Source organism: Eptatretus burgeri, chromosome 1 (genome assembly GCF_056783735.1).
Source record: "Eptatretus burgeri isolate ZD-2024b chromosome 1, Ebu_testis_v1, whole genome shotgun sequence".
In the NCBI taxonomy this organism is placed as follows: Eukaryota; Metazoa; Chordata; class Myxini; order Myxiniformes; family Myxinidae; genus Eptatretus; species Eptatretus burgeri.
Window position 1 is genome coordinate 160,471,713 of NC_140961.1, and position 9,440 is coordinate 160,481,152.

Consider the following 9,440-nt stretch of genomic DNA (forward strand, 5'->3'; position numbering starts at 1 on the left):
GATCGTCGATGGCCTGAAATCTTCCAGTCTCACCATAAATGTTCAATTGGGTTCAAGTCAGGACGATGGGACCACTCAAGAACGTTTATTTCCTTCTTATTCAGACATTCCAGTGTGGCTTTAGTTTTGTGCTTTGGATCAATGTCCTGCTGAAATGTGAATCTCTGACACGGTTTCAGAATCATGGCTGACTCAAGCAGGTTTTAATCAAGGATTCTCCTGTACTTTGCACTGTCCATTGTCCCTTCTATCCTAACAAGCTTGCCAGGCCCAGCTGATGAAAACAGCCCCATAACGTGATGCTTTCACCACCATGTTTGACAGTAGGGATGATGTTGATTGGGTGATGCGCAGTGTTCGGCTTGTGCCAGACGTAATGCTTTGAATTTGGAAAAAAGTTGAATTTTTTTATCATCTGACCACAAAACTTTTCTCCAGATGCCTGCAGTATCCTTAAGATACTTTATTGCAATCTACATATGAGGTTTTAGATGTGTATTTTTCAGTAATGGCTTCTTTCTTGCCACCCGTCCATAGAGGCGAGCTTTATTAAGGGAACGGGATATTGTTGATTGAAGAACACTGACCCCCATCTCGGCTATATAGCCTTGCATATCTTTCAAAGTCATTGTATGATTTACAGTGGCTTCTCGAACCAGTTGCTTCTTGCCCGGCTGCTGAGTTAGGATGGGCGACCTGATCTGAGTAGAGTCGGGGTGGTATGATATATTACACCCAAACCAACCAAACTTAAACAAGATATTACAATGACAACGAAAACCTCACATGACCGGTCTGACAATTACACACCCCTGGTTCTCACAGCACTTTTTGTACCAAAGTATAGTTTGGACATTAAATTGATCAGTTTTGGTGGTTCTCCACGAAGACCAAGAATCCTCCAGAGGGCATCCTAATTCACTGAATCAAACGTTTTGCAGAGATAAACATAGACTGCATGCAGCCCCTGCCGAAACTCTTGTCTGCGTTCGGCGAGGGCCTGAAGAGCAAGAACACGGTCAATCGTTGACCCCTTTGATGTAAAGCCTGACTGCTCTGCGTGCTGGTGCTCAAGCTGATGGTAGCGAACCCTGTCAAAAATTATCCGAGCAAAGACCTTTCCTAGCACTGAGAGCAGCTTCACCCCTCGGAAGTTGTTGCAGTCTTGGTGATCACCTTTCCCATTCCAGAGAGGGACAAAAAGGCCCTTCTTCCAGTCAGCTGGGATGATGTCTGTGTTCCAGTCAGAGCACAGAACTGCATGTAACGACATGAGTGCAGCATTTCCACCACCCTTGAGAAGTTCTGCATGGATGCCACAGATCCCTGGAGCTTTATCCCATTTCAACTGGTTCACCGCAGCCTGTGTTTCCAGAAATGAAGGTGGACCACATTTGATTGGAGGGTCAGCAACAGTGATTGTGACACCCCTTATTTCCAACTCGACAGCTGGTGGATCAGCCTGGTACAACCACTCAAAGTAAACGGCTCAGTGAGCCTTCACTTCAGACTCCTCTGTCATGAGCCTATCACCATCTGCTATGACTGCATTACACTGAGGGATGGGCTTGAATGAACGCAATGCGCGAATTCCCCTGTAAACAAGATGGGAATACGTGACCACTGGTGATGATCTACTCCCTCACAGATTCTTCACACGTCGGCATCCTTGTCCACCCGAAGCACACGTACAGTTTTCCGCCTCAGCTCCCTGAACAGTTCAGCTCTGCCATTCAGCCTGGCCCTGTGACTCTGGTTAATGGTATCCAGTGTCCCTTGAGAGACAAATTCTTCTTCACCCTCCGGTGAGTTCCAAGACATCCACCGGCAACATTAAGGATGGTGGTCTTGAAGGCACTCCACAACTCCTCTGGATCTCCCAAAGCAGGCAGACACCCCAAATATCCACTCAGCTTGTTCACAAACTCCTCAGCTACCCTCTCATCCTTGTACTGGCCAACATCCAGCCAAGGATGGGATGGCACCATTCACCCGGATTTAAGCTGAAACTTCAGAGGTGCTACCACAAGCCTCTGATCAGTAATGAGGAGCTGAGTACTCTGGTAGACCATGCACCCTGGCAGTTCTGGCAGTTCCTCCACCCTGGCAGTTCTGGATAATCCTCCAGCGACCATCAACGAGCACATGGTCAGTCTCCTTTGCCACACCACCAGTATTGGACACCCGGTCCAGCGATGAGCCTGTGGGCAGTGAAAACATGAACCAGCCACCCTAGTCTTTGAGTTCTTGCAAAGTCAAGGAGCTTAGTGCTATTCTGGTTCTGTGTTCCACACTCATGGTGACCAATAAACGTCTCATAACTAACCTCATGAGTTCCAGTCCATGCATTTAAATCACCCAAGACGATAAATTTATCTCGCCTGGAGCAGTGATAAACCACAGACTCGAGCGTGGCACAGAATGCGTCATTTACGGTGAGATCACTCGCCTCATTCGGAGCATAATCATAGACCAGTGAAATGACCCCCCAAGGAGTGACGAATTATCTTATCTGATAATCCGCTCGGTGACCACTGTTACCTCAATTATCATTGGAGTCAGCTTATTGGACACAGCTACAGCAACTCCTTGGGCATGGTAACTATCAGAGCGACCAGACCAATAGTAGGTGTAACCACCCGGCATGATCTCGCCGCAATCCGGTCTCCGAACTTCAGAGAGTGCCGCAATACCGATGTTCAACCTTTGAGCTCAGATGATAACAGAGGTGATCATCCTCTCTTCAGGATTGGACATTCCAGGCACCCACCTGAAGGAACTGCCTCAGGTTTACCCAAGGACACAGCCATCTAGTGGACTACTCCTCACCACCACCCTGAAACACACTACCGCAATCCAACCCGGGAAGGTTAGAAATTTTTTTCCTACTATCTTCAAATAGTGGGGGTCATAAAAGCTTTGCCCCAATCCCGTTATCGGTCAGCTGACCTTCAAAGAACAGCCACACAGGAGGTACTCCCAGGGAGTTGGTTTTCAATTTTCTTTACAGAATGTGGAGTTGGTCCACTCCACATTCTGAATGTGGAGTTTCTTTACAGTTGGTCCACAGAATGTGGAGTGAACGGTTTTTACAGTAGCTGTATTGCAAATCCTGCCACCATCCCCCTAAAAAAAAGTAACTCAACTGCAGGAGGATGTCTGCAGACACAGTTGGGCCCTTGAAATGGATGGCCGTTGGCTCACAAGGAGCTCATCCACCCTTTGAAGTTACTGAAACAAACAACCAAGCAGCTGGAGAGTGCTTGCCACATGGCTTAAGAATGCAAGCAAGCATTCCAATGAAACGGTTGATAATAGTCCAGAAGATATGTCAAAAAGATGTTCACTTCCGGAAGAAAGCATGAAAATTTGTATATAGGGGTTTTTGAGTATGCTGAATCCATTTCTAACCGGATCTATGCTGGCAAACCAAGGGATCACATTCAAAATCAAGAAATCCAAGATGGCCGCCCCGCGTGTTGCCGATTTTGATATTTCGTCAGAACTTTGGTTCTATTTGACATAAAAACATGATCTTGGCGACGATTTATAGGTTTTTAGGGTCAAAGAATTCAATGAGATGCCTTAAAATACCATAAATGTAATTGGAACAAAATCCAAGATGGCTGTCCTCTGTAGGGAATGCAAATATCAATCTCGTTGTTTTTTTTTCTGTTTGGCATAGAACATGATCTTATGGCTAAATATAGGTTTTTAGGGACAATAAATTCAAGAAATTATTTTTTATTACTATAAAATGTATCAGTAGGAAGATCCAGTTACACTTTTAACAAATTTCAATGAACCATTGAGAGCAATATTGTTCACATTCATAATTCACAAAGAATAGAGATGTACACTTGTCATTTTTTTTTTCCATTATTGGGAATGTGAAGGGAATAAACGGTTTTACTGATATAATACCAAACTAGATGAAATGAGTTTGAATTGTATTACAAATGTCAAAAAAGGAACTTAATCTAGGACACTGTCCACGTCTGCACATTGTCCACCACAAAAACACAGCTGTGTGCATGGGAGGCTTGCTTTAGCACACTGGCATCTTCCTGTGCACCGTTTTTTACATGCACACTTAATAAGTTCTCTGCAGCCCTTTGATGCTTCTGGCAGGGTATTCCATAAGGGCACCCAGATTCGCTCACTGTCGAGTTGCCACCCCCACTCGGAAGGACTTGGAAGTGTTGGATTGGCCTCCAATGCCTGACCCCAGACTTATCCTGCTTGGTAAGCAGCACGCTTTACATGTTGTAGAAGTGCTGCACGTGATGGTGGGATGTTCTCCAGCTTCCGATTACAGTAGGAGAAGAGATGCTTCCTTGCTTCATTCACATCAGTGAGTTGTGACGTGCGAGAGTACAGCAGAACCACATATCTTTCGAGTTCCTTCAGGTCAGCTTCTGTAACTTAATCGGGAGTAGCAGACAGCCGTAGAAATACTTCAGTGATGTCTGCAAGTGATTTCCATACTTCCCAAGCGGTCTTCTTACCGACGGAGCTCAATGAAGACACCGTGTCACATCCTGATATGGCATGCATAAATGGGAGGCCTCTGCAGTAACCATTGCCAAGCTCACTGGCAATGACATGTGCTCCAATATACTGAAAGTGTGCACCATGGCCAAAAGCTAACCAAAGTTCACAATCTTCCATGCTGATTGCAGTCACAATGGCTAGAACTAAGACGTCCATGTTAGTAGCGTGCACCATGATCCTCTTCATGCCATTGGTGTAGGCATGGAAGCAGTGAAGCATCATTCGGTAGTCTGCTTCTTCGTGTGAACATGGTTGAAGCCCAGAAACATCAAATGTTGCAGAGGAGGCAACATTCTGACCTTTCGTTGTGACCAACATCTTCCCTGGAACTGTTGATTCAGATTCGTTAACAGTGGCTAGAAATCTGACGAGCTCAGTCTTGTTGCTGTCAACACGCAAGAAGCTTTTCCAGTTGTGTGGAAGTCGTCTTTTCTGGGAAACTCGAAGAGCTTCTCTAGTACCTCGGCCCTCTCTGGTGTGTGCTTTGAGACTGTCAGCCTTATAGGCATCCCACACAACATCTACTCGTGCAACATCTACAAGTTGCCTCTTGAGATATGGAACAAAGACACACTCTGCATAGTCTTTGAATGTTTTTACGTTTGTTGTGGCAGTCTTCGGATCCAATGTGTGGACGAGAGCAGCCCCGTCAAAGATCTTCACATCCACATCAGGTGTGTTCTGTGGACGTTGGGCTAGTGGTTCCAAACACTTCAGCAATTCAGCTTTTTCTCCGAGTCGCATCATGTTATTTTCAGCCAGAGACGGTGGCCAAGGGTGGTTCTCATGCTGGAAGAAGATGTCCATATCACCATTTCGTGCTTGGCAAGAGATGTACATTCTAGAAAATAGTTGCAGGTCACTCTTCATATTTGACAATTTGGACTTCTTCATTGAGGGCACTTTCCGCTCTCCAGACTTGAACAATTGAAGATTGTTCTTTGGAACAGTTTCATAGAGTGGCTTCTCCATCTTCACAAGACGCGAATAAACGAATGTTTTGTATTGATTCTTTCCTATTTCCTCTGCTTCCGAGATGTTTTTGATGACTTCATCAGCCATGATGACCTTTGTGTCCAGTGTGAGGAGATCAGTGCTCGTTTCTGTGAAGGGATTACCAAGCTCATTCATAACATCTATCACGCTTTGTACATTTGAGGCAATCTCTTTTGTGTGGTCAATGTTTGTTCATGATGTCGGTTGTCATGGGTTTCCTTATGAGATAGGCTCACTTCAACATCATGTATAATCCTTGCCATCTCAGGACCAGCAATCAACCATCGCTTGAGGGCTGATTCATTTTCAGTGATGCCAATTATCCCACCATCTCCTTTCAGCACAGCATTAAGCTGCTCATGCACATGGTCATGTGCCATCATGGAGAAGCAATGGGTGGTCTTTTGGGTTACAAAATGACCTTCTTTGAATTATATGTTAACACCTGAGCATTCATGTTGGAGCTGCATTAAATCTCGCACATGAACTGGTAACCACTTGGCATAGTGGAAGAGATCCATGGCAAACATCCAAGGCACTATTCTCCCCAGGCTGATAATGTATAGCTCAAAGTTTCCTTTGCGCTGTGATTGCATGAACTGAAGGAAGAGAACTTCAAGGTGGAAGGTTTTGCTCCAGCATCGAAACTGGTGATGCTGAGTCTCCATGAGTGTGCACCAGTCATTGAATGACATCGCTGGATTTGCTTCTGCCTCAACTTCCATTTTGTAGGAATTGCATGCTTGGTTACGCAAGCAAAAAAGTGCAGCAGCTGTTACTTGATGAGCCCACTGAGAACGGGCTGTGAACGATCCCTTCTTGAGAGCATCACCTCTACCATCAGTTGTAACGTTTGCAGTCGTCATCACACTCACCCATCCACTGCCATCTAGCCAGTCTCCTAGAACTTTGAGCAAGGCCATCTCGATATGCAAATCGCCCATCATCACCACGAACTTGTCTTCCCCGTAGGTTTCTGGCCAGGTCCACTGTATCTTCTTGGCAATTACAAACAGTGGTTGATCAACGGTCAATATTGGGACTTGTCCAGGATGTACAAGTTCTGTAGCTTGAGCGATTACATCCATACCATGCTTTATCATCGCCAGAGAATGAGCATTTTCTCGAAATAATGGCATGAGTCCAGATATTGCTGGTGGTCTGGGGCAGGAATCTTGTGATGCTGCGAAATGTGCCGACCAAGAAATATCATCATCTGCATTCAGTTCAGGTTTCTTCAAAAGATTTTCAACTGAGCTTGTCCAAGCTAACTGCATGTCGTCTGAATCAACTGGAGACTTTTCTGGAACAGCTTGTCCCTCTGTCTTGTGTGGAGTAGGGCTATCATCTGGGAAAACAGCCGGTGGGACAGTCATGTATGACTCCATAATTGGCTTCATCTTCCTTGTTCGTGGCATGTTCTTGTCAATGATAGGGGTCTTCTGAAGCTCTGTGCCTGCACATTCATTAGTTACATGCTGCGTGAGAGAGATGGTGGTTCCATGGAATGCAGTTTGCACTGAAGTGGATGAAGATTGTGGTCGATGTTGTCCAGATTGCCTGTTGTGAAAAGATCCTTTCTCAGGACTCTGGGGTACACAACTCCAACATCTTCAAAATAGGCCAATGCACTGTTTGCTAGATCAGTTGCTATCTGTTGTACTCGGTCATAAGATACAGACAACCCTTTCTCAAAAAGGGTGTCGATCAAGTCACGCTTTCGGGTCTTATTGTGGATCAGCAACCCAATGTACAGAGGGAGTCTAGTTTCGCGTTCCAGGCTGTGCCGAGTCGTTGGAGCAGTGGCTTCTCTTCTACTACTTTTGATTGTGTTGAATGTAATCAATTCAACTATGGATATTGCAGCTGTTTTCACAACATGGTTGTTTTCCATCTTATTTTTTATGTTTGTACCGCCAAGTACCATCTGAACTAACGCCATCAAGGAGGCCGTGTTGTCATCATACTGCTCGTCTGTCGGTGATCCTGTGAACGTATAGTGCTTTTGAAATATCTCATTCTTGATCATATTAGCAGCTCTCATAAGAACAACAGCATCACTCTCACAGTCCCGTTTCTTTGCCTCCAACAATGTTTCTCCAACGTCATCCTTGAATGTCAGCACGACCTCATACTTGCTTTTATGCGCTTCCAAGTCAGGAATTTGTGCAAGAAGCTTTTCTTTCAAACGAGTTAAGTTTGTGTGCTCTGGCATATCGCTACCAAGTTGCTGAAGTTGTGACCTGAAGAGTCATACAAGGCTTGACAGCTTAAAAATGTGTTCAGTGTGCTCTTCTTCTTGTCGAGACCCTTCAATATAGGATACCAATTCGGCAAAGGCTATAGACTCAGGCGTTAGATGTGGATCTTCCTTCTGAGCCTCTTTCCTGACAAGTGTGCGGTGTCTATTGCATAAGGTAGTCAAACACTGTTTGTGGTATACAGCATCTATTGCGGTCATATCACCTGAGGACAGCTTGGCAAACAGTCGGGTATCACGAAGCTCTGTTGCCATTTTTCGAACATTTGCGTCTATCTGTGCTGTAGCAGCTCTATGATAACCTTCCTCCACTTTGTCGTCACAAAAGAAGCAGGACAGGCTTTTGTCAGTTTGAATGGAGGAACCAGGGAATGCCCTCGTAGTCTGCCTTTGAGTGGAGAAGTCTCAGTCTCTCTTACTTTGGCTATGTTCTTGCGGGCACGCTCAACTTTCTCTTTGCTAAACTTCATGTGGCATGTTTTGTGCCATTTTGCATTGTGCTTGGAAAGAGTTGCAGCTATACCTTGGCCGTCATCCGAACGTGACAAATTTATGTCCATTGGCAGGGCACCAAGTGAGTGTAGCTCCTGGATATGTTCAGCTATTGTATCATAAGCTCGGGACTGATGGGCATCCTTGGATTGAGATGGGTTTCTCAGCGGTTCCGATGAACGTTTTTGACATAGGGCACAAAGTGTCCAATCTGTTTCGGGCAAAACCACATCAGAAGCACTGTCCAGCTTTATTTTCTTAGTTGCCATATTAGTCTATTCTACGTCAGCTTAGTTACAGGTAGGCATGCACCTTGGAATGGTCACCATCTTTCCTGAAAAGAAAGTGAAATCTGTTATATTTATATAACTGAGATATCTACATCAAATATTTCAGTTTTAGTCATACAATATGTAGCCTAATCAAATTAATGTTCTGAAAATGAAACAAATTATCAGATTAATGACCAATTCTGAAAATAAAACAAACCTTCAGATTAATGGCAAGTTCTGAAAACAAAATAAAACATTAGAATAATGAAATGATATACATGTATGGTCTTCCTGAGAAGTAAACAAAAATAAAGCATTAATTCATTGAATTGTTCACCCTATGTGTTAAGTGTTTTGATGACTTTCGTGGATCTTGTTCTGAATACAATGTAATTTAAGCTACGTAATTGAATTTATTGTCCCTAAAAACCTATATTTAGCCATAAGATCATGTTCTATGCCAAACAGAAAAAAAAAAAACGAGATTGATATTTGCATTACCTACAGAGGACAACCATCTTGGATTTTGTTCCAATCACATTTATGGTATTTTAAGGCATCTCATTGAATTCTTTGACCCTAAAAACCTATAAATCGGCACCAAGATCATGTTTTTATGTCAAATAGAACCAAAGTTCAGACGAAATATCAAAATCAGCAATACACAGGGTGGCCATCTTGGATTTCTTGATTTTGAGTGTGATCCCTTGGTTTGCCAGCGTGGATCCGGTTAGAAATGGATTCAGCATACTCAAAAACCCCTATATACAAATTTTCATGCTTTCTTCCAGAAGTGAACATCTTGGCCTCATATTCTACATATCTACTGGACTATAAGGAACGGCTGGCTTGGTAAGCGATGAGCA

General features: G+C 44.1%; 1 pseudogene; it reads right to left on the reverse strand.

Annotated features, from left to right (window-relative positions):
- Positions 1–3,980: 3,980 nt before the first annotated feature.
- On the reverse strand, positions 3,981–6,974 carry LOC147035878 (uncharacterized; annotated as a pseudogene).
- Positions 6,975–9,440: the final 2,466 nt, after the last annotated feature.